This window comes from Urocampus carinirostris, chromosome 11, assembly GCF_059441175.1.
Source record: "Urocampus carinirostris isolate Australia breed hairy pipefish chromosome 11, RoL_Ucar_1.0, whole genome shotgun sequence".
In the NCBI taxonomy this organism is placed as follows: domain Eukaryota; kingdom Metazoa; phylum Chordata; class Actinopteri; order Syngnathiformes; family Syngnathidae; genus Urocampus; species Urocampus carinirostris.
Genome location: NC_142359.1, coordinates 27,371,671 through 27,398,863, shown reverse-complemented (window position 1 = coordinate 27,398,863; position 27,193 = coordinate 27,371,671). Strand labels below are relative to the sequence as shown.

The following is a 27,193-nucleotide window of genomic DNA, read 5'->3' as shown; positions in this document are numbered from 1 at the left end:
ACTATTTAAAAAAATGTTCAATATGCATACCGCCTGAGATGCGTCAAATCAGTAATCCAGCTCCTGCCAAACATGCTGAAGCATATCTTGGGTAACAGTCTCCAGCAGATTAATATTTATATTTATTTTTATATATGTATGAGCTAGTTCATATATTTATTTTAATTGAAAAAAAATAATTCAATAATTGTAATATCAAAATATGTAAAACACCCTGTATATTTGCAGGTAAATTTTGGTCAGGTTTTGTAAGAACAGGTAAACACGCAGACATCTGGATATACAGTATAAGGCATTGGTTGGCTTTGTGATCATCATTTTGCTCGTTACTATTTCTTCTCCAAGGTTATTCTTCATTTTATTGGCCTATTACTTTTTTAACATGGGAATTTTAGCTTAGACACACAGAACAACAAAAAAACAATGATGGTGCTTTAATTAGTGCACAGTTACGATAATATAAACTTTTTTTTTTAACTTTAGAATCGTGAATGTGGGGATTTTTTGATTTGCATAACATTATTCTTTACGCGCATTGTGCTTTCTAATATTTTCTGATTCCAGACGATGACCTGTAAACCCTTTCCTTTCACACAACTTAATTATTTTCATCACTGTATATTTTTCACTTAACAAGACCACTCTAAACTGAGTAAAAAGCAATTATTAAACAAGAACTAGGACTAAACTATTTGTGTATTACTGTTTACTAAGAAACAATTAAGACTGGTACAAAATATATGGACATTTTAGTTCCCTAAAAATGACAAGTCGAAAAATGATGTTATTATACAAATCCTGTATTTTCCTGTCTTTGAATCCGACACAATGGCAAGATGACTATGGTTCTCTTTAACTCTTTTACTGCATTCCTTAGTAAAAATGTATCCTTGACACGTATACACATGCATGGCACCCTAGCTAAAATGTGACGTGGCATTCTAGGATAAACATTTGATAGCGTTCTCCATTCGGGCACCGGTGCTGTGGAATGCTCTTCCCCCTGAGATCCGATCTGCAACCTCAGGAAATGTTTAAATCTAAGCTTAAAACTCACTTCTACTCTATAGCATATGAATAACCTATACTTTTTGTGGACAATATCTGTGTATTATTTGTGATTGTGACATTCTTTGCTGTCCGGTAATCCTGGAAGGCGGATTCCACATGTGCGGTCCCTTCTCAAGGTTTCTTCATTTTGCTTATGTTGAGTTTTTCCTTGCCCTCATGTTGGTTCCAGATCAGGGGATGGTGTGATAATAGTCTGAAAAAAATAGTCTGTGTAATAACCTGTGAAGCCCTTTGAGACTCTTTGTGATTAAGGGCTATACAAATAAAAATGACTCGACTTGACTTGACTTTGGCAGCAACACAATTCTTTGGGAAGACTAGATAAATACAATATAAAAATACATATGCTACTCATCGGCCAAGTCAAGTCCCATTTATTGGTCTATTCGTTAATCACAGAGAGTCTAAGAGAGCTGCACAGGCCCACAATTATGGTAGTTAAAACACTTTTAAACCTGCAGAAAGACTGTCAAAAAATAAGAAAACAACTGATAAATGTACATATTTAATTCCTCGGTGCCGTGTGCTTGTTTAGAGTGGTGACGACCCTAGTTACAGATAATAGTTTAATACCTTTTTCTAAAAAAAAAAGCAATTTGATTAGGGAGAAATTATGTGTCCCCATAATCCACCGTAACTGAGTTCAGTGGTATCTTGTAGGTAGCTCTAAACACATCCACCCTTTTCAGCTTTTCGGCATTGTTGGAGGAATAATTTTCAATGATTAGAAGGCATGACAATACAGAATATACTTTTAAAAATTAGCAAAGTAGAGAACAGTGTTGTTACGACAGTTAATTCACGACAGTTAATTTGCAAAATTGTACTAATGTGTTACAGTACTTGTTGCCAAGAAAGGTAATTGTGTTCCAGGAACATCTTCCTTTGAAATCTGTTACTTCCAACACTTGATGTCGGCAATGTCCTCCAGACTGGGCAGAAAGCAACAGATTATTTTCTGGGCTCTGTTGATTACTCTCTATGAGGTTTTCTTGTCTGCAGACATGCTTCTAATATACCACACAAGATTCAGGGGGTCAGCTTATCAGAAATGACACGCTGACATAGTAGCCGGCTCTCATTTAATCACTATATTAAGCTTGCCATCATGCCACCTTAATGACTCCGCCGCCAGGCGATTTATCTCCCAATTTTATGTTCAGGTCCATCCGTCATAAGCGAGTTTTTCACTACACAATCAATATGCCCCCTTTCAGCTCGTCGGACAGCCAGTGACCTTAAGAGCTCCACGTTCATGTAGCCAAGACTTGTGATAAAGTAAATGCTTGGCCAGGCCGAAGGGGTACGGCATCCATCATGACGGCCGTGTACATCCCGCCGGGTTGCGCCGGGAGACGGCCGTTCTTCATAGAAACTGTCACCGTGACGACCGCGCGTCCATCGGTATTCAGAGAGGCACTCTTCACCCGACGGATCACATCGTAGCATCCCAGCATTGCCGTACATGTCCGTTATCCCCGCAATGCTTTCGTTGAGTCACAGGCCATGTTTACGGGAGGGGTCAGTAAAACAGCTGTGCAGAAGACAGCTGGCGGTGAGGGTGGGACGGGTAGGTTTGCATTTCCATAGATTCAATAGATTACCGTATTGTCTGGACTATAAGGCACACCTAAACAACCTAAAAGTGCACCTTAAGTTACGGTGTTGGGATGCAACAATATATTTAATAATCGATACATTGGTTGATTATTTTCTTGATTACTGGATGAATCCAATTTTAAGAAAACACATTTTAAAATTCCTACGCTGTTCAAATATTGAAGATTTGGACTGATAGAAAAACACATCTGAATGTTCTTTAATAAATAACAATACATACGTATCCATACAAATGTATGCCGTACACATAGTTATTTGTCAGATGCCTTTTTCATAAAGTGCAAAAAAAAAAATGCAATATCAGAGAAGAATGTGAGTAAATGCAATTAGTCGCATGACACAACAAATTGATGATGGAATTATGTTTCAGTGCTTTTAAGAATCTATTTCAATCGATTTGTTGTTGCGTCCGTGTGTGCCTGATATACCAGAAAATACAGTGCATACGATCTGAAATGCACAGTTAAAATTAAATGATACAGAAGATGGAAAATGTTATGCTTTTGAGAAACATATATAGTGGTCATTATTAATTGTTGCCCAAGGGAAACAAAATATAAGCGCTCAGACACAAACTTTTGAACTCTAATTGCTAATACTCTTTTGTTGTTGCTTTGGACAATAATTGTCTGTATGTATGAAACATATTGTGATTACTTGATTTTTTGACTTGAGTTTTGTTGACGATAACACCTTTACAAAATCGCATAACCTTGATTGTTATTAAATGATTCTCCTTACGGTAACTGTACTGGCCTTGAGAAAGATAAAGATTGGTCTTCGAAAGCTCTATTGTGGTTAACATGTTGTTTGTTGCTAAAATTAATTCAAGAGGTAAAACCAGAGGTGATAATAATAATTTAAGTCCACTGAAATGAATTGGCGGCACGACAGCTAAGTGGTCAGCGCGTCAGCTGCACAGTTCAAATCGAATTACCAGCCTTCCTGTGCGGAGTTTGCACGTGCTTCCCATGCTCGCGTGGGTTTCTTTAGAACACTCTGGTTTCCTCCCACATTCTAAAAACATGCATGTCAGGTTAATTGGCCGGGTCAAATTGTCCCTATATGTGAATGAGCGAGTGAGTATGTCTCTGTGTGCCCTGCGACTGACTGGCAACCAGTTCAGGGTGTCCCCTGCCCACTGCCTGAAGACAGCTGGGATGGGTTCCAAACCGAGATACAGCCTAGGCAGGGGTAGCCTGTGAGAGTTGTTACGTAGCCTCACTGCAGTCGGCTGGACCTGCACTGCAAAAACTGCCTTCTCTCTCGATGGCACCAAAGTCGCTTATCGGACCCAATAACAATCCACTGAGCACCCACCGGTGATCAGCAATTATTTGCGCTCCTCTGAGTTTCCTCTGAGTCCGATTGACTTGATGATGATTTTCTTTTCAATGCAACAATCCACTGAAATACTATCTGTAGCAGTAGCCGTGTTTTTTAGTTTGTTTTGGGTTGACACATTGACTTGTGCACCTGCCCACCCCGGCTGTTTGACTGACTATACACCAGCCATTTACAGTTTTGCACACAGTCACCCGACCCACAAACTCCTCACCAACCTGCCCTGTGACAACATTTGCCATGTGCTGCAGATCACAATGCACTTTACATTGATTTAAATGACAGTAAAGACAATGCAATTCCATGCAAAATCCGCAAAGCAGTGAACCAGCAATAACCGAAGCGAAACATAGCGATATGTATCTGTAATTGTTTCCAGTGGCTCGCATAATGATCACATGGTTAGTGATTATATAAAATGAGGGGGAATTCAACCTTGCACCCTGGTTCCAGGTTTAGTGCAAAAATATCAAGGCATGATTTAGAGAAGCAATCGTGATTGCTGAGGCAACCTAGGAAGAAAAGCATGCAAATGATCATAATCACAGCTTAAGCGATTTTAATTGCACATTCATTTCACGTCTAAAAAAGAAAATATTCACAGGAGGTTCATGGCTTTAAGCCCCCACAGAATAAGAGCGAGTGGGAGTGTGTATAATTACCAGTTGTCTTATGGACTCCCATATCGCAGTCAGTAGCCCGAAAGAGTCGAAAATGTCGCCTCAGCCACGTCAAACTTTTCCAAAGTTGCACATGTGAGGGTGAAGTTGAAAAATCGTGAGAAGACGGGTGTCAACTAGATAGGGAAATACTTCAAGACGGAGAAGGAGGTCCATCTTCAAGACAAATTAAAATGGTAGTGGCTCTAAAAATAGAGGATTGTTCCCCTTCCTCCCTCCTGCAGGGAATGAAGATTGAGCTTGCTTGCAAACACCCGAGGAACATATGCTGCTGCTGCTACTTTTTCTTGCCGCGGCCTCAGATGTTCTTTTACACTTCATTTCCTCAACTTTTCCTTTTTATTTTCCCCTTCAGTGTTTTTTTTTTTTTTTTTTTTTTAACTCCACTAATTGTTTTTTGCCACTTTCCACTTGAGCGACTTCTTCCTTCGCTTCCTCTTTTGGACTGTTTGATAAATTTAATAACCAACAGAGCCATCTACACAGTATTACTGGTTTCTGTTTTTGAAATAATACTAATGTTGATGAAGAAATCTTAACTGAAGCTCTATGACAGGGTTCTCGATTAGTGATTCAGGACCAAATTGTGTCGCAGACCAGTTTTTAGTGGATCTTGGGCTTTCCCTAGGCAAACAAATCCTAGAAACAAAGGAGGGTCAATTGCCTTCAATAAGTTTAGACGATCAAATCTTACATTCCTGAATTATTTTAAGTGTAAGCCTCCAAAAAGACCCCCAGCCCTCCAGCTTAAGGCACACTTGTAATGCCATTAATTCATTAGTCTGGCCCTTGTGATATTGCATTTTCTACCATGTGGACCCCAATCTAATTGATTTTGACACTACTTTTTTTAAGTGATTACATAATTTTGTTGGCGACAAAACAATGATGTTGGTGGTATCACCTCACCTCCGTCAGCAGAAAATATTTGCCCTTTTTTTCTCACGTTTCAACTAAATAAAACCCCAGCGTCTCGCCGGCGTGATTGGCGTGTGATGTATGTAAATGACAGCTATTTTTTATTTTTTGGGTTCACGCTGTCTGCTGCCAACAGTGTTATAGCCAGCATTATGGTCTTTCCTCATCTCCGCCCGTCTGATCACAATTTAGCACTATGGTAAGCTACATCAAACTTCCTAATCTTAGTGTTTGAAAGGAGCCTTTTGTTATCGTCACTCGAGGGTCTGGTACACTGAGCCTCTACTCTACTGTATGCAGCGCACTGTGTGAATGCTACATGTAAACAGAATATTCTGCCAATGAGAGCAACACAACTCCTTGTGTAGCGAAGGAGCAATTGCACTTGAGAGGTATCAAGAAAAAAGACCCCCGATGTGAAACGCACCTGCGCATCCATGGACGAAGCCTTGCGCCCCACTATTTGAGATTCACCGGCATATATGTTGATTTTGTGTTCCGTCACCCCAGCATAAATAGCTTGTCTTTTAAGATTGTTACTTGGATGTCTACCTTTTATAAACCTTGTCTGTGTTCAATTTGTTATATCAACATGTATTGCAGCCTGGTCGTCCTGGTAGGGGGATGACCTCATGCGCAGTTTCTTCATTTTCCTCATGTTTAGGTTATTGAGTTTTTCCTTGCCCTCATGTAGGTTTTAGATAAGGGGATGGTGTAATGATAGTGTGTGGTTTGCAATAATCTGTGGTCTGTGCAGCCCTTTTACTTCTTGTGATTAAGGGCTATACAAATAAACATGATTTGACTTGACCTGACATTGGTCACTATGAATAATAGTTGTTGTCATTGTCTCTGATCTAAGTGCAGGGGCATTGATTATAATTTTTTAGGCCCTATTAATCAGTGAAATTGGGTAGTAGCTTGATAGAGCCTTTAGCTTGTTTTTTAATAACAGTTTGATGGTTGCTGTATTCATCTGAAGTGTATGTATTTTTGTATAGGAATATTGGAGTGATCATTGACCAAAAATGCTTGAAAGATAGAGCTACAAAACGCTTATGGACCCAGGGTTCTACTAATAGCTAAATTGTTTAGAGCATTGTGCAACTCGTTTATAGTCAATGGTGTGGATACATTTTCTTTATCTTTGTTCGGTGGTCGAGACATATTTGAACCATTAGGAAATACTTTGATATAGTAAGGGTCAGGTTAATTAGTTTCTGAGTATAAGTCACCGTAGTACTTATTCAATATATCATTAATTTCTGCTGATGATTGTGTATATTTGCAGCATGTGTCCCCCCCTCAAAAAAATATAGTTTTTGTGTGTCCAAATAAAAAGAGCTCTACAAACCCCACCCCACCGCCCACAAAAAATTGCATATACTGGACTGTCTTTATTTTCTGTAATGCAATTAAAAAAACAAAAATGTCATACATTCTGGATTGATTACACATCAACTGAACTATTTCAAGCCTTTTATTATTTGAATATTGCTGATTTTGGCTTACAGCTGAAAAAACTCAAAAATCCTATCTCAAAATATTAGAATACTTCCTCAGACCAAGTAAAAAAATAATTTTATAACAGCAAAACTAAATCAAACATTTGAAAATGTCCATTGATGCACTCAGTACTTGGTTGGGAATCCTTTTGCACGGATTACTGCATCAATCCGGCGTGGCATGGAGGCAATCAGCCTGTGGCATTGCTGAGGTGTTATTGATGCCCAGGATGCTTCGATAGCGGCCTTCAGCTCATTTGCATTTGTAGGTCTGGTGTCTTTCATCTTCTTCTTAACTATACCCCACAAATTCTCAATGGGGTTTAGGTCAGGGGAATTAGCAGGCCAATCAAGGGCAGTGATGCCATGGTCAGTGCACCAGTTACTGGTGGTTTTGGCACTGTGGGCAGGTGCCAGATCATGCTGGAAAATGAAATCCTCATCTCCATAGAGCTTTTCAGCAGATGGAAGCATGTAGTGCTCTAAAATCTCTTGGTACACAGTTGCATTTACTCTGGACTTGATGAAACACAGTGGACCAACACCAGCAGCTGACATGGCTCCCCAAACCATTGCTGACTGTGGGAACTTCACACTGGATTTCAAGCAACTTGGATTTTGCTCCTCTCCAGCCTTTCTCCAGACTCTGGCGCCTTGACTTCCAAATGAAATGCGAAACTTGCTTTCGTCTGAAAAGAGGACTTTGGACCACTCTGCAACTGTCCAGTGCTTCTTCTCCATAGCCCAAGTCAGACGCTTCTTCCGTTGTCTTGAGTTCAGAAGTGGCTTGACCATAAAAATAAAAATGGTGTTTCGAGTTAATTAGATGATTCAGGTGATTAGTTGAATAGCCTACTTGTATACTTTTTCATGATATTCTAATATTTTGAGATAGGATTTTTGAGTTTTCTTAAGCTGTAAGCCAAATTCAGCAATATTCAAATAATAAAAGGCTTGAAATAGTTCAGTTGATGTGTAATGAATCCAGAATGTATGACATTTTTGTTTTTTTAATTGCATTACAGAAAATAAAGAACTTTATCACAATATTCTAATTTTCTGAGACAGTCCAGTATATGCACGAGTAATTGAAAAATTAAAGGACTAACCCGCCTGTTGTAATTGGAAAACTTTGCCAAAATTGGAACACAACAAATATATGTTTCCTTTGAGCTTTTCTTCCTATGCAGCAAGGGTTTGGAATTGTACGCCATTGTAGGTCCTTTATCCTTTATACCAGGGTGTTGCTTGAGGAGATCCGCCACAGTCACAGAATTGTGCCATCGTGCGGCCTGTCATGCTGGATTTTCCGGCCGTACCTTCTAATTTCGCAAAGATACCACCATAATTTTGTATTGTACGCACAAAATGTTTTCTCTTCCTGAAACTGAAGTACTCTTTTGTCCCAAGTCATTCTGACCCCAGCCTAAACACTCATCATTTGGTCTTAAATCAATAGCAACAATGTATCTCTTTGAGAGGACATACACATTTTTTCAGTGTTTATTTTCTTAGTTTATTTTGATAGAAAAACTCGTAAATCAGCAGTGAGTGAATATATGTCATCCAGTTTAATTAACTCCACTGTTCTATTTCAACTACTTAACTCTCTTTTTAGAATGGCTTCATTGTGACATTCCAACCTCGCAAGGTTCAGTATGACCCATAATGTTAAGACATAATACATACTGGACTACACAATACAGAAAAAATAATATTGAAAAGGAACCTTATTGTATTTTTTTTATCATTAGTATTAGTAGGAAATCTTAAGTATTAATTAAACAGAAACCATTGTGATGTATATGGTTTTTAACAATTTAGGTCCCTACATTCATGTATTCACTATAAAATATAGTTAGAAAAATAATGCTATAATAATGAAAAAAGTCAGATACTTTTCTTATTTTAAGATTTATTTTCTTTTGTAATCTTGCTAGAAAATATTTAAACATCAGAAAAATGTTCTATGACATGATGTAATTTGGATCATTTTAACTATGATTTTTTTCAACAGCAACCCCAATAATAAAAGGTCAAGAAACATTGTCCTTTATATGTCTACCATTGCAGATAAGTTTTGACAGTTTTTTTTTCCATTTTTGCTAAAACATAGCTTAATGATCAATACATTTGTAATGTGTACTATACTTTAATTGATCTCTCTTGTGAGATGTAGTCTAAAAAATTGAACTTTAAAAACTTATAACAAATGTAATACAACTACTACAGAAGTAGTACAACATCTACTAAAACAGAAATGCCACAAAAATACAACTACAGAAGTACTACAAACATACTACTACAGACATACTGCAAAAACAGTACGGCATACATACTACAGTAATAGGTATAAAGTAATACTGTAAAAAAATGTATCAAGAAATACTATAGGAATACACAGAAAACTCCTTCAAACATTCTATAACATAGAAAAACTACAAAAAATATGATAAAAAAGACTTCTACAGAAATACAATATAAATCGTTTTACAGAAGTATAAAAAAGTAGACTATTAAAATCCTACAAACATACAACTACATGAATAGTGCCCCCGATAAGCAGGTGCCTTGCACTTCTGTCACTGCTATCGATGAGTGAGTGAGTGTATCTGTTATGTATGAAGCACATTGTAAAGTGTTTTGGGACGTCTTCAGTGACTTAAAAAGCGCTATATGAATGCAGACCATTTACTATTTAGCTAAAATGAGCAAAATTATCTGATATAGCAAAGAATAAGTTACATTTTCTCATTTCTATTATGACAAGCAGATGGCCTGGCGTTGCCCCCCCCGATAGAAGATTGGATTTGGCTGCTTGGAGTGGTCAGTCGTTGGGAGCTGCAGTACTCATTTTAGCTATAAGAGGGTTTTACATACCACAGACACAGACAATAGGAAAGCAGATGTTTATTTATTTTGTTTGGATTTATTAGAGGGGCCTTGACATGAAACCTCTTGCAGAGGCCTAAAGTACAACTGTGTACATTTTCACGAAAAACATTTCGGCTGTTTTGGAGCCTTTAAGTCACATATAAACACACAGTCAAACACACAATCACATTTGGGTCAATATAGTAGTTTTGATCTAGATGTTTTCTTTTTATTGTGGAAGTGAAAAAAAAATCATATGGTAGAAGAAAAAATGCCCACCAGGGTTGAATAGCCAAGAGGCTCACATCTTACTCGTGTGCGATGGCATTTGCTTGAGTTCCAATTTTTCGTTCTAATGAAGAAAAAAGAAAAAAACGGTTTATTATAGTTATTAGAAATTGAAATATATATTTGTATGTATATATTTATTGAGGCACAATGAGTTTCCGTCGCATCGCGGCTGCAGTGATAGGTTTGCCATCAGCCACAAGAGCAAAAAGAACAAAAGCTCCAGCTGGCTGGGTCATGTTGTGATTTACCTGAGGGCTGTGGACATGTTTTGCATGGACTGGGGAGGGTGATTTTGGTCTCCATTAGCATCGAGGGGAGGGAATGAGAGAAAGCAAGAGCGAGACAGAGCAGTGATGGAAAAAAAATGGCCCGAGGTGAGCTGGCATTATGGGTATGCATCTTCCCCAGATCCCATTCAGCCAAAGAACGTTAATGGAGTTGAAGTGGGTCGTCTGGAGTTAAATTGGAGTGGCTGCCAATGGAAACGGCTTTGAAGTAACAAGCATTTAGCAAACGCCATAACGATAGCTTGGCCTTTAAAAGTGCGCTATGGATACTTCAATATTTGGGTAATATTGTGAAAAAGTATCATTTTTTAAATCAAATACTCATTTTTTTAATTAAAACTCACTGTGTACGTACACTGAAAATAACTCACGTTTTTGGTGTAATTAAAGAAAATAATGCCTCAATAATGCAAACATATTTCAATTTTTTGCTTAGTTATTTTGTAAGAAGCTCATTGTAAGCTCCCTTGTTCCAACAAACATCGATTGTAGGTCATTGTGCACTGACTCTAAAGGGACCAGTGTTCGGTGCGTTACCAAACGCAAATGGTTACAGTTACTAGTTACTTAAAAGTAATTGTGTTACCCCGTGGATTACTTACAGCCAAAAGTAGCATATTACTTAGAAATTAACTATCAAGTTACAAACTATCACATATACTTAGTTTTAAGCCAACCCCTGAAAACTGCTTAGAAAAGCTAGAAAATAAAATAGAATAAAGTGTGTAAAGCAACCTCACTCCTTAATTGTGCAATCTTGAGAGCCTCCAGACTAATAATTAATTGAGACACTCCATATCCATTTCTATATTTTATCTTTGAACGATTATGGGGTAATGTCAATAGTATTTTCTTTTTTTTTTTCTCCAGACATTGTGTATTGCAAAAATGTTTTTACAAAAAAAAGAGGCCAACATTCGGCCCTCTGCTAAATTATTTGCGAACGTTTGCCCCATTGATGTAATTGTTCCTGTATAGTACACGCCCTCTGCCTACGCAACTTTTTGTCAGGCAGATCCGCCATTGTTGTTTTGGTCTCGCGGTTCGAGTTTTCGTCTGCACGACGATCTCGGCAAAGGAGATCTCGTTGCTTCGAGATTACGTCATTGTTGTGGTTGTTGTCGTAGAGTGAAGGTAAAAATCAACACAAAATTTGTAATTTCTTCAGTGTCAGTAATAAGTCGAAACATAATGCAGAAAGTGATAACAACGGCAATAATTCCGGCACGAAAAAACAGCGGAGAAATTATTCGGAAGATCGCGGAGACTAGGAAAACACGTGTGCTGAAGCGAACGACTCGACGAAAGAAAATAAACAAAATAATACTCCTAGCAAGAAAAGGACTTTTCTGCCAAAATTGACTAAATTATCTTCCTGGTTACGCTATGAGGATGATAATGAATTGGACCATGAGAAGGCATTACAACTATGGCGGGACAACAAACCACGAAGAATATATAAACTGAAAAATCGGAAGTGATAACTTGCTTTGTATTACCAATTAACTGTGATGATTAAAACTGCACGAATATATAGACTAATATTTCAACAATATTATTTTGTATAATGTACAATATTTTTTGTGAACTGAAAAATATGAAGTGATAACTGCTTTGTATTGCCAATTAACAGAGATGATTAAAACTGAATAAAAATATAGATTAATTTAATTATTTCAGCAATATTATTTTGAATAATGTACAATATTGTTGTGAACTGAAAAATCTTGAAGTGATAACTCATTTGTATTACCAATAAACTGTGATGATTAAAACGGAATGAATATATAGATTTATATTATATATTTGTCGCAGATTTACAATTTCAACCTCGATAACACTAAATTTTGGGGACCCATAGATCTCTGTTGGGACCCATACATTTTTGAGCATGCCAGTCCCCGGGACCCATCACTTTTCAGAGGTAAAATGAACACTGCTTAGATGCAGGTACAGTATATATGTTGGGAATAAGAACAAAATACCAGTAACGAGAAATTATGTGACCCTAAAATCCCAGCCTTGATTATTATTTGTATGCAGCATTGTGTTGCTGGCAGAAGGAGGGCTTTGTGTGACTTCATGGGCGAAATAGCACATACCTATTTGCAGTAGGCGTTGTGATTCACAAAACACTTTTAAAAAGTAACGCAGCAAAGCGCTATGTTGTAATGCAAGTTGAGGTACAAAATTCAATCAATAACACGTACACTACTCGTTGCAGAGAAAAGTAACGGTGTACCGGGAACGTGTTCCTTTTTGTATCTCCCAAAACTGCTGATAACTACAACATATTGTCTCTTTTTTTTCCATAACAATTGTTTTCATATTAAACCCTGCACATCCTGTTTTTGCAGCATCACATTTCAGCAAGGTGTGTAATGCATCTTCTTAATGGCAGTAGTGTCCTTCCTCTGCCCTTTTTTTCCTATGAGAAGAAACATTAGCAAAAGGGTTAAAGGACACTTCGATCCGCCATATGTTTGGATAATCACCTTTCTGTGGTGTCACGATGTGGACGGAGAGCTTTCTCCTCAAATGGCGCAGAGGCGTTTCAATTACGCTGCCTCTTGTTGCTCTGACCAGCCAACACCGGAAAGCAGCAGGGGGTGACCGAAGGTGCAGATGTTATCTCGGCACGAGCCCGAGTAGTTGGCGCGATATCGCGCCACAGTAAAAGAGCCGTGTGTGGACGGTTCCCAACCGTTTCTGACACTTTAAAACAGTGGTCAGCAACCTTTTCTGTAGCACGGAATGGATCATCGTCGGACAATATTTCCCTCGCCAGGCCCATGGGCAGCAACAAACATATCGAGTATTTTCAAGAATTTTAGCAATGTTCAACTGTTGTTTACTAACAATGGCGAAAGATACAAGCGTACATTTGTTTCTAATGAAGAATGAGGGTTCAAGCTTTTGATATGTCCTATGCCTATATAGATACAAAACTGTAAAATTGAAGGCCTTAATTAGTCAAAATGGCAACCAAATTGCTGGCAACTGCTCTTCTAATGTATGTTACTGAATGAGTTAAAAACGGCACTTTTTTATTCTACAAAAAAAAAAATCGGAAAATGTTTTCTATTTTGAAAAAAATGATGTTCAATGTCTGGCAGCTCTGATTATTGTTAATCATTATCATTATTCTAATGATTATTTTAACTTGTTATTATTTGCTGGCCCATTAAAATAGTGTCAGACATTAACAGAAAAAAAGTTTAGGACCACTGGTTAAAACCACGCCACCTCATCTTACCATATTTAAAGGAGACACCAACACTTCATTCGGCATTAGGGGATTGAGAAACAAGACAGAGACACAAGACCTCACGGGAAATGTCAGACGATATGCATGCTTTCCACAAAGCAATGCTGCATTGTAAAAATCAATGCCGACTTATTGTGCTACATGTGTCACCCCCCGGGCTGACTTCTATTACCCTGTGATTTAAACGTTTGATTCTCCGGCCCAATTTGAAGTTATTACGGCCAACTGGTGTTAATTGATAAGACAAGCGTCTTACATTATTAATTAGGGAGATTGATTTTGGTCTTTGAAGCTTTAACTCTTGCTCAGACACACAAAAGTGTTGCCATAAAGTTGGGCTTCGGAAAGCAGTAAATTAATACGATGTATTTATTTTGGCTGATGAAAATGAACCGCGGTAAAATGTTTTGTTATTGTTTTTTTGTCTCCTGTTGATTTCGCACAACAGCAAACTTATTTTATTATGTTTATTATAAAAACACTCGGATCAAATATAACACAATGTTGGTTCGTTTGACCCTGTTTAATGTGGGGGGGTTGGCTTATATCAAGATAAATTACCCACCACGAAAGCCCATTTTGTATAAATAACCAAAACATTGGGTAAATTAAACCTTCACAAAAAAAACTAACTGGGTTGGTGTGTTTGTAAACCACTTCCTGTAGAATACATTACAGCTAATATAAAGAAAATATGTTTTAAAAAATGGGTTCTCTGTTACAAAATGACCCTAAACCAACGACAGAGTCCCATTTAGTTTAACCTCCAACATGTGTATATTTCTTTTAACCATGCCAAAATTATGTTTAAAGAAAACAGTACATATGAAGAAAGAAAAATGGAAAATAAAAATAAGAAAGTATTTTTTAAAACATTTTAAGAAGGAGTCGCTAAGGCTCCCCACTTTAGCAATACCGGCCAGTTTTGAGAGGAGGCAAACGCAAAGTGACTACCCCTTTTCTGTTTTGGGTGTTAGTAGTTGCTAGCGGAACTCCTTTCAACTCCTAAATATTTGGTTCTTTAATTTTGTTTAAGTTTTGTCACAGTGTGTGCTGCTGCCTCACCTTTGTTTTGGTATTAATCCAGTGTAGACACACTTCCACGGAGGGGCAAAGTAAAAAAAATGAAGACCGTATTAGTGTATTTGTGTTTGAATAAAAAAAGGCCCCAAAAATGTTACTCTTCTCAATAAACAACCCAGGGAGTTGAATTAATATGATTCAAGAACTTGATCAATGTATTTTTTGCCAAAAAAGGTAGTTTCCAGAGTTTATGCTGATTAGTCATACATATATCCAGTATTGGACATAATGCTGACAAAAAAGTACACAAAAGTTACAGTTACTAGCAACTCCATTCAAACATTGATTATGCCAACCCCTCAGATTACTAAAAGCCAAAAATTGGGCGTTATTCTGAAAAAAAATGATCCAGTTACAAAATGCCATATACAATATGATCACATTGAAGCTGACCGTCTAATATTAATTGAAAATAACAACATAACGAAATAAATAGGAAAAAACAACTGTGTACACCAACCTGTGGAAGCAGTAAAAACTTTATATGTATTTGGCTGGTTTGTAAAATTTTGGGAGCGTGCAAACAAACACTTAGCCGAGACACTCCATATCCATATTAATATTTATTCTGCCTAATACAATTTAAAATTGTAAGTCCAAGATTCAGCGTCCTCATATTCTGTGCTTGAGACAGTGCCACCGTAACTGTAATCAGGTTTAATTTGAAGGGATGTATAAACTTGGTGGTGGTGACGACTGATTTGTTTTCACATAGTGTGCAAAGGAGTGACTGTTAGCAGTAAAATGATGTTTTTAAGTAGCGGAGTAGAGCAACATATTGTACCTGGAGTTTAGTTACAATGTATTACAAGCAACGCGTTATAGTGCTGTTAAAGAGAAAAGTAATTGTCTTCCGGGAACGTGTTAGTCCCATCACTGCTTATATTACAAACCTCCGAACGAAACATTTATTTTTCTCAGATATAAACCTAAAAACTTCAGCACACTACCTCGGAAAAAGAGCCTTACGTTCAGAAAATGTCTCCTAACTAAATATTTATTGGCATATGCACTATCCTCTTGCCAAAATGTTGAGGAAAAGCTGCTCTCTTATTTTTTATTTTTTTTATTTTTTTTATCCCGTCAGTAGGTCTCTAACAACAGGCGAGCCAATTAAGGCTGGGAGGCTGTGCTTCATCCTAACCTGAGTCACACGTTGCCCACCAGAACTCTGCATTACTTTTGGAGATTTTTTGGGGGGAAAGCTGCTCTAAAGTCCACAGGGGAGTCATTAAGTGCATATGTAAATATAAGGGATGGATGCAGAGTTCACCTTGTCGTGGTGCTGCTTTTTCGACATTTAGCCGAACTGGAAAACGATGCCTTATAACAGCAGGAAGGCATAATATTTTGTGGGATTTGATCTGTTATGAATATTCCAGATGGAATATACTTCAAACCAAATATTTGGAAAATGGCATGTATACTCTATCGCCTCTTAGTGGGAAATATAGTTGTACTTGTTTAACAAAAATATGGAACAAATACATCCGCTTTCATTAAAAACATATTTTTTAGAATAATCATGAATTGAGAAATTAGCATATATTTTACGTAGAATCCCCTAAAACCTCAAAAAGGCTGGGCAAATGAGAAGACAAGTGGTGTGTTTTGGTCACGTTGAGTGTTTGTAGTTTTTAATCGATATGGTGTTTTTTAGCACTTGTTTTTGGTGACACTACACCTTAGTAACTAAAAATGTTGAAAAGGCCATAATAGAAACACAAAAAGCAAAGCAACAAAGTGCATATCAATTATGTATATTTATACGTTTTTTGGAAAATCTTAAGAATGTTTGTTCCATAGCTGCTAGTAGCTGACCCCCACTTTACAACATTCAGCAACATCGAGTGGTCAAATATTACACGCTGTACCTTTAAGTCAACCTTTTAAATTTATATTTTTCTGTATGGCGTCTTTGTTTTTTTTGTTTTTTTCTATTTCAATCACTCACTTGTTTTGTTTTTTTTTTTGTTTTTTTTGCTGGTGGGGACCAGCTTTCCTTTTCTTTAAGTTAGTGGCTAACAGCTAATATGCGGTCCTCCTGGTCATATTACATATTATGACTACTTTATTTTGATATGAAAACTAAGAATGTTTATAGGAGAATATTTTCCTTGAAATTGCCGGTCACAATCCAGAAGTCTGATTTTTGTTTTTGTTTTTTGCTGCAGAGTGAGGCTCAGTCTTACAAATGTTCTGTAATCTTCAAATTTCTATTAAAACTATTGGCATTCCTCATCAATAATTTTTTTCAGCACATTTTTCCCAACGTAGCACTTTGAGTGCTCAAGAACAAAATAAATGATTCGTCATCGGTTTGTGGCTGATGCTAATTGAGACAGGATGAACATAGCGTCAACTCTCGTTCTCCCCTAAATGCCGTTTGAACGCCGTTCACTCTATCATTCGTCTATCCGTCATCAGCGACCAGTGTTTCCGATAGTGCCGATCTGCATTGCCTCGGCAGGAATTAGCTTCCGAGACGCCGGTGGGATTGATTTCCTCTCCAGCGTTCAGCACCGACAAATTTTTCTGACAAAGACGTATGGAGTAGAAAAGTGCACAGCAACGTGCTGCCAGTCCTTCAGTCACCTGATTGTTTTGGGCAACGTTGGCATTTTTGTCAAGTTGGAGTCGCTGATATATACTGTCATTATTTGAAACTGATTTTGTAAGGTTTATCTTATCTTATGACAGGTTGAAATTTGAAGGAAGATAACTAACATTCAGAATTAGCTGGCGATGGAGTTCTTTGTGCTTGGGCAGCGAGTCTGGTATGCAGGTTGGTGGTTACTCATCAAAAGGGAATCATTTACAGAGCATATACGAAGCGGCTAAGCTACTGGGGAATGAACTGTACGGTAATCCTTTGGTTATTGTTGTTAATGGTGACCAGAACTCTTAGATTAGGCCTCTTAGATATTAGATGGACTTTAGCTAGTAGTGCAATCAAAGGCGCTGCCGCAAGCGGCAGCCTCTCTTGCAGCTCCGTGTTTTTTCGCTCTTTTTGTGATTTCTTGTTTTCTATTGTTAGCTTCTATCTTTGGTGTTTTTCGTCCCGTTTGACAACTACACTTTGGATTACTTTCTATCCTATGGTTATGGGTTTTAACGCACAAAAATGTGTTTATTCGAAGAATCAACTCCTTGCCTTGAAGATTTTTCGCGCCGCCGTGATTCCCCATTTACCGGACGAGGTGAGGGGGCCCTATCGTGGCTGCAGAGCCGGAGCCAAGGTGAAGGCTAAGCGGCTAGCGGCGATATAAGCCTTCGGCACCATCCATAATCGTGGGAAATGTGAACTCTCTACCAACAAGACTGACGAACTGGATGTGCTGGTGAAAAACCTCAAAGCATAAGGGGAGTGCTGTGTTTGCTGTGTTTTACGGAAATGTGGCTCACCTTTAGCATCCCGAACGCTAACGTGGAGCTACCCGGCTTCAGCGCTGTTAGGGCAGACAGAGACACAAAAGCCTGTGGGAAGCGGAGATGAGGCAGACTTGCTATCTACGTGAACACGAGGTGGTGTAACCCTGGGCATGTAAACACAAAGTATTCCATCTGCTGCAGGGACGTCGAACTTTTGGCCTAGCCTAGCGTGTGACATCATCCACTCCACTGTTGCTAAACTACTAACACAGCACCCTGAGGCCATCATGTTAATCTTCATGGACTTCAATCACGTGATTCTGGATACAACACTGTCTGCTTTCTTTATTATTTTATTTTTTCAACACAAGGATACTGCTGGAAGTGTGAATTTCCCTACGGGGATGAATAAAATATCTATCTATCAATCTATCTCTATCTATATAGCTAAACCGCTTGGTTGCTTTGACTTGTCTTTGCTTTGGCAACTTACGATTAGAGGGAGCTTCCTTCCCAGGGCCATTACCACCCTAAACAAGCGTACAAAACTCTAAAAACGTATATTGTGACGCCTTTCTTTTTCTCTTTTTGTTGCTGAATTAAAATTTAAAAAGAAATACTATCACACAAAACTGTGAAAAAAAGAATATAATAAGAATTGTCCAATTAAACAAATTAATATTAGCAATAAATCAGTCAACCATCTGTTGATTACTAAGGGTTACTACAATGCTTGCAAAAAGAAAAATACCTTATCTAAAAATCCATTCAAGTAGAACCAAGAAAGCCGGAACCAGATATAAAATGTATAAAAACAAATTGACGGGCATATTAAGAGCTAGTAAGAAATTATATCATAATAATGTATTAAACAAGAACACACAGAACATTAAAAGTATTTGGAGAATTTTACATGCTATAATAAAATGTAATGAAGTAAGTAAGACACATACAAACTATTTCATTTTTAGGAACTGTGACAAAAAAAAATGTAAGCAAATTGTAAATAATTTAGTTTTTGTTGTCTATGTTGGACTGACATAAGTTGCAAATGTATATGAGTGCAGTAGTAAAAAAATATATAAAACTGATAAAATGAAAAAAAAAACAAAGCCCATGTTTTTGTGGGGAATAATGGAGTCAGAGAATGTGGTAAACAACTTTAAAAAAAAAAAATCTGATTTTCTTTTATTTACAATGATATGGTATGAGTGAAGCAGATTATACATAGCATTGTGAAACCATTAATTTACATATGTAATCCATCATTTCTAACAGGGAAATTTCCAAATAAAATGAAAATAGCAACAAATAAAAAGATATACACAGCATGGAAACAAACACCTATTTACAAACTACAAACGAGTTTCTCTGCTTCCACAGTTGGCTAAAATACTAGAGTAACTTTATAATAACATACTAGACACATTTATGGATACGCATGAAATAATCAATGAAAGTCAATATGGTCTAAGGGCAAACAGATTAACAACAATAGCCATTACCGATGCAGTAGTATAATTTGCATAGAAAAGAAAGATATGCAGCTGAAATTTGTATTTGATTAAAAAAAAAAAAACATTTGATACAGTTAATCAAAATATACTATTCCAAAAACTGGAACAATATGGCTTTAGGGCAGTGGCGTTGGGATGGATTCAAAATGATTTTACTTGCAGGCAACAATAAAAAATAATGAGGAAGTCTATATCCGGATATTTGGACATCTGTAGTGGGGTACCACAGGGTTCCGTCCTGGGTCCAAAGCTATTCAAGTTATATATTAGCGATATATTTCATGTTCCAAAACTATTAAAGTTTGATTTTTTTTTGCAGATGACACTAACATTTTCTACGACAATATTACTGAATTGATAGTGAATGAATTAACCTAAAAACATAAGTGTATACAAATAAATTAATCTGCTTAAATTTAAATAAAACTTGTCCTTCGGTAATCACAAGGCAAATCTAGACTGAGCGGTGAAAATGGATGGTGTTGCAATAGACTGTATCAGAAATTACATTTTTAGGAGTTAAGATAGACGGTAAATTCATCCGGAAAACACACATCAGACACATAAAAACAAGGGTATCTAAAAGTGTTGTAACTATTAATCAAACCAAATTATTTTTAAACTATAATACATTGTATTTTTATATTGTTTTCTAGTTTAACCATATCTACCGCACTGTTCAGAAGTCTGGGGCAAAATTTACATAAGTTTGCTCGCTTTTTATAGTCCAAAAATGTGCAATAAGAATGATACACAAGGAAGGACATACTAATGTTTTACTTCTGCAGTCCAAACTAATAAAACTGTGGAGTTTTCCACCTTACACGTATCATTTAAAGTGAACAAAGATATGGTGCTGGATAATATCGCAAAAGTATTCACACAAAAAGAAGGAGGCTACAACATGAGGGGGCCTACTAATTTGAAAATAGAACTAGTGTCCTTATGTGTAGTAATAATTACAGGATTCGCTCAAAAATATGTCCAAATATTCACCTGATCAAATCCAGATACAAAAATACAATGTTGTCAATTTAAAGAGGGGGAAAAAAACAGGCTCTAAAATGATTTATAGACATTAGAACCATTTTATAAAAAAATTGATGGTTTAGGCCAAAAATCAACCAAGTTACTAATTTTAATTTCATCATAATTATTATTATCATATCTCTTATATACTGTTAATTGCTATTGCTTTTATTATTGTAATTTGTATTAGTGTCTAAATTATATTCAGTATTTAGTAGAGTTATAAAGTTAAAAGAGAGTAAAATGTATTATTAATTTATTATTATTATTATTATTATTATTATTATTATTACTATTATCGGTATCGACATAATGTTAGTGAGCAGAAACCTTGTTCAGTGAATAGATGGGTTAATAAAATTTACGCTTGTTATTATTATTATAACTGATATCATGACTATATTTTTTGCTGTTCTTGTTATTATCATTTTCGTTATCAACCATATGACTAGTCTTATTGGTATTGTTGAATATTATTAATGCCATTGAATCACTTTCACCATTATACAATGCAAATTCATTAAAATGTAGCTCTATCTTTATAAACAACACAATGGACCCCCACCAGCAAAAAAAAAAAAAAACTAAGTGAGTGATTGAAATTAAAAAAAAAAAAAAAACAAAGACGCCATACAGAAAACAAGGTCAATGCATATATTGGTGATGACAGAGAAAACTAAACAAAAACTAAATAAGTAGAGATACAATCGCATAGAAAAAAATTGTTAAGAAAAAAACAAAACTGACATTTACTGCACACCTCATAGTTAGGGCAGACAAGTAAGTTTTTATGGCTGAAAGTAGCTGGCTCAAGCTCCCAAGTCTTTTATTTTTTTATTTTTTTTTTGCACAGATCAGGACGCTTAGCAATGGGCAGCTCCCCTCTATCAGCAGGTTCAAATATACTTTGTATCATGGACATCACAAAACAGTTGTCACCATGATCACCGACAAAGATGATTGTTATCATAATAGATTATCTTAGTATGTAATATTCCTAAAATGTGTGGAGGCTGCAATGATGATGAGGATGACGACGGTGAAAAAAGTCATGGTGATAAGGATGATGCTGATGATGGTGATGATGAAGTGACCTAAGTAAATATGTATATTCGTGAGGTTTTTGTTATATGTAAATACACGTGAGATCTAGCTGTATGACACAATTATTAAATAAGTCAAAGGGGTAGGATTAAATAAGCATATGCTTCTTCCTATACCTTTACGGACACGTTACGTTAACATTATGTTAATATTATGTTATATTAAAGTTAATAAATCATTGCTCAATTTCAGTGATATACTACAGTCTATTTTTGTATACAATGTACACCCATCCTTTCAGTATAAAAACGCCTTAAAAATATGGTAAAAGCAAAAAATAAGGCAACTTTTTTTTCTTTCTGGGCAGCCCAATACTAAATGATCCACAGCCCGGAACTGGGCCGTGGCTTGCTGGTTGCCGACCACCACGGTTTAGGGCTCTCTAGCTAGCTATCTAGAACCAGGGTTTGTAGACCTTTTTCATGGCCTAATTCAAGCAATTTGAAGGCATTTCAAAGCCAAATTCCAATTTCTCCAGTAGCTTTAAGAGAAGAAATGTTGTGTGAATCAATCAGGTGCCCTGTTGTTTGAAATCACAGAGAGGTGCCTGTGTAGAGTAATTTGGTGCTGAGTGGGTATGTCTAGGTAGTAACGTGAGATATTTGTCTCAAAAATATTTAAACGTGTTTTTGACATCCACAAATGTATTTGCAATGTACTCGTGTATTCTGCAGATCCACAAATATACCCACGATTTTAAGACGTGCTTTGCCAGTAATTAGATAGGTCCACAATATTCACGTGTGTTTTTCTATTTATCGAGATATGACATATAAGATCTTGAGTAAAGGTTTTATTTTCATTAATTTAGAGCATTGTCTGTTGTGTCGGACAAGAAACATGTAAAAAATGTCAAGTAATTACAAGCCCTTCACCCTAAATTCAAGCACTTTTTAAACATTGAAATTACGCCACTACATTCGAACATTTTTAATATTTTTAAGCATCTGTGTGCACCCTTTAGAATGGATCTTTAACTTCTAATGCCATCAATGGCAGTCAGGCTAAAATGCATTTTTGACGTATGTAGCTGTCTAAGGCAGCTTAGCTAGAATAGATCTTTGGCTTCTATCAGTGGCCCATCAAGGCATTGAATATATTTTTAAGTGTTTTAGTGCCTTCTTGTGTATTTGTCATTCACAAAATTCACAGTATTAGATACTTCAATGTGGACACAACGCAAAACTGTCTTTGTTCGGACTAATATAATTATTCAACTCATTATTTTTCCGTTTTCACATGCTTACATTGTGTGGGGACAAATGTTTTTTTTCCTGATCCTACTACTCTGCAGACTATGGAGGTTGTGCACGTAGCAGAGTGGCTTCATCGAGGCCAGTTATGAGCCATAAATCTATGTAGGGCAGCAGAACTGCCCGGCAGGTGGCTTCCTTATGACCCTCCGATAAGTGGAGCGTTGTAGTCGTTTATCATTTGTGTCGCTCCCTGACCGTCCAGGATACAGTTGTTGTGGAGGCGACCAATAGGCCCAACCAATTAACTTCTTGGAAAAAAAAAAATCAGATTGGAAAATGTCACGTAGCATAGATAAGCCGGCGGTAATTACAAAGCGATGATTTTGGAGTTGTAAAGGATTTGTCAAGTCCAAGTCAATGGAGGCAAGCGTTGATAAGCCCGTGACAAGAGTTACTAGCGAGTATGCCAAACGGCAGTGACACACTACGACAATCATCTCAGCAATTGGTCCGTACAGCTCGCATATGAACTAGGAGTAAATCCACCACCACCCCTTTCATCTTTTTGACGGCAGCTATTCACGTGCTCAGCCTCTCTCGCGCAGCCGCCGTCCTGCCAGAATCAATTGTGCCGGCGTTCGTCTCCAAGCGTGAATTTTTATCTCGCAGCTGGAAAACAAGAGCGGCGCGTGCTGAGAGACGCTAGCCATCAATCACATGATTAATTCTCTCTCGATGCTTTTCAATGTGAACTTGGCATTCATCAGAATACCTTGTATGGCGATCGTCTCAGAACTAGTGGTGGATGATGCTGGAATTTTTGAATCGATCAGATCCAAGGTTTTGGAAGCAAGGTTTTGGGTGCTCTGAGGAGACTGATGAGCAACAAAAGTATGAGTATGGATGTTAAAAGGGGACTGTATGAGAGTGTGATTGTCCCGACTGTGTCGTATGGTGCATAGACTTGGAGCCTGGATGCAGATTTGAGAAGGAAATTAAATGTTTTTAGATGAAGTGTTTGAGGAGTATGTTAGGAGTGACATGATTGGATAGATAGAGAAATTACATTGTGAGAGACAGAACTGGAGTAGTCATGGAACTAAGCAAGCATGTGCATAAGAGAGTGCTCGGTTGGTTTGGACACATGGAGAGGATGGATGAGGAGCGAATGTTGAAGAGGATCTACAGAGCAGAAGTCAATGGAAGGAGACCAAGAGGAAGGCCGCGATTGACGTGAAAGGATGGTGTTATGAGTGCACTGCAGAAAAGAGGTCAAAATATAGTGGAAGCCAGAGCTCTTGTTGGTGATAGGAATGAGTGGAGATGTGTTGTAAAAGGATCGTGGGATGTTTGGACGTGTTCTGAGGGATGGGCAGGGCACCCGTATGATGCAGCAGGGGTAAACCAGTGAAAGCTGTCGGGCCCTGCTGTTGAACAAAAGAGTGTGTGTAGATAGATAGTTAGATAGTTAGATAGTTAGATAGTTAGATAGTTAGATAGTTAGATAGATAGATAGATAGATAGATAGATAGATATATAGATAGATAGATAGATAGATAGATAGATAGATAGATAGATAGATAGATAGATAGATAGATAGATAGATAGATAGATAGATAGATAGATAGATAGATAGATAGATAGATAGATAGATAGATAGATAGATAGATAGATAGATAGATAGATAGATAGATAGATAGATAGATAGATAGATAGATAGATAGATAGATAGATAGATAGATAGATAGATAGATAGATAGATAGATAGATAGATAGATAGATAGATAGATAGATAGATAGATAGATAGATAGATAGATAGATAGATAGAAGTCGATATGGGATAGTATCGGTCGATCCCAAACCGATACGTTTTGCTTGGAAATCTCCTTATCATTAAATGATGGAGCCCCTACCCCCTTAGGTTAATGTTTAATCACAATTTGCCTAAATAATGTCTGTTGTTATCAAATAACTACAATTGATTACAAAATTAAATATAACAATTTGATGAAGACTGTTTCAGAACAAAGTCAAAAGAGTCAAACCCAAAAAAACAGCAATATGATGAAAATCTAAATATAACAAAGTCAACATGACAACTGTACTACCCTCCTTTGCACAGCATTTTAAAAATGAAGTCAAAGTGCAATTAGTGTAACAAATATGATGATAAAACCCCCACCAGTGATTTGAAAGTATGCTTACAATCGAGTGAACCTTTTTAGAGTCAGAAATATGGTAAATACATTTGGCATTGCACACTTCTATATACGGAAATCATAAATAAATTAAATGGTTCATTTAAATTTTGAAACCAGATTCCCTTTAAAAAAGTGGACCATTAGTAACCATTCAACCTTCAAATAATGCAAAATAGTAATCACATGAGAACAAGGGAACAATATATATATATATATATATATATTTTTATGGTTAATTTGGTCCAATTACTTCTCATTTTAATTGGATTCATACTAATTAAGAACCAGAATACTAAGAAGTTGTACTCCTTCAATTGAAAACAAATTCCTATCGTTCCTATGAGAATTGGAAAAAAAAGGCTATATTAATCGTTTTTTAATTTATACAAATTAATTGATTACTAAAAATTCATACAAAATGTATATTCATAAAAACAATACAACAAAGTTATCAATGATCACGACTTTGTTCTTTGCAGTATTAAGTTATAACATCGTCGAACTACAACGTTTTAGCTAAAAAGGACACTCTTAACTTTTACTAGCAAAATAATTTTCAAATCGTTATACATTCTGAAATATAAACCTTTACCCTTGACCCTGTATAACTCTGATTACAATGCAGCTATTATCATTCTTGATCCTTTTCTTGTCATTCCACAGCTGTTGAACACCTAAGAAGTCTGCTTGAGTAGTGCAAGGTAAGAATCTACTTGGCTAGTAAAAAATCACACTCCTTACTGATGCTATTTATGTATCTTGGTCATATCCCTCAAGAGGGGTGACCGACAGCAAGACAAACACATACAATAACAAAGAAAAGAAAAAAGGGAAAAAATAGTAAAAACACACACAAACATTTTTGGACCATGGCCAAACCAAATGCCCGAACACCCAAACAAGTTAGGCACCTCGGCACCCAAGTTGGTCATGCTTTCGTTCCTTCAGATGAAACGGGACACAAGAAGGCAAACATGTCACACGGGTCAGGGTGAGACAATATACACTTCTGTTCAACAGCAGGGCCCGACAGCTTTCACTGGTTTACACCTGCTGCATCATACGTGTGCCCTGACCATCCCTTAGACCTATCCTTTCACAACTCCTCTCCACGTTTTCCTATCTCCAACAAGAGCTTCCACTACCTTAAGCCTTTTTTGCTGCAGTGCACTCATAACACCATCCATGTCAATCGCGGCCTTCCTCATGGTCTCCTTCTATTTACTTCTGCTCTGTAGATCCTCTTCAACATTCCCTCCTCATCCATCCTCCCCATGTGTCCAAACCAACCGAGTACTCCACGCAGGGTTTTAGTAGCATAAATTCACTTTTCCAAACAGTGCCAGTACCATGGCAGTACCACAGCAGCAATAGCAACACTAATGGGGCACTAAAGATTACATTTTCAAAAAGCCAGGATCATGCTTTTGGGTATTACTGTCTTTTTTTTTTCCTTGGGGGAGTTTATAAGTATGTGCAAAAATGAATAGAAAATAATATTATTATTTTGCCATTGATATTTATGTTGGGATGCATTTTCTTCAATGGGATTAGGCATCGCCTTCCTGGGTAAAACATGTGAAAAATACTTTGAAGAAAAAAAAAGATAAAACACAGGATAAGTAGGCAAACAAATAATAATAATTACAATTTAGTGCTTAGAACAAAAAAAAATATATATTCAGAAGGTATACATATAAAGGTGATTATACTATGTTTTATTTTAACATGTTAGATGCATCAAAATTGTTTTATTTGTAACCATTTTTAGAAATATTTTTTTTAAAGGTGGGTTGCGTCGTTTGAGATGTCCTTAAAAATTGAAAATTAAA

At 36.9% G+C, this 27,193-nt stretch overlaps 1 protein-coding gene across 21 annotated transcripts in view; it reads left to right on the top strand.

Moving 5' to 3' along the window:
* Positions 1 to 27,193, top strand: part of ptprda (protein tyrosine phosphatase receptor type Da) — a 482,747-nt gene that overhangs the window by 231,727 nt on the left and 223,827 nt on the right. For all 21 annotated transcript variants that reach the window (XM_088346760.1, XM_088346766.1, XM_088346756.1 and 18 more), the window contains exon 9: positions 26,025 to 26,062. The gene's annotated coding sequence lies outside the window, so the exon portion shown is untranslated. The remainder of the gene's footprint in view (positions 1 to 26,024; positions 26,063 to 27,193) is intronic.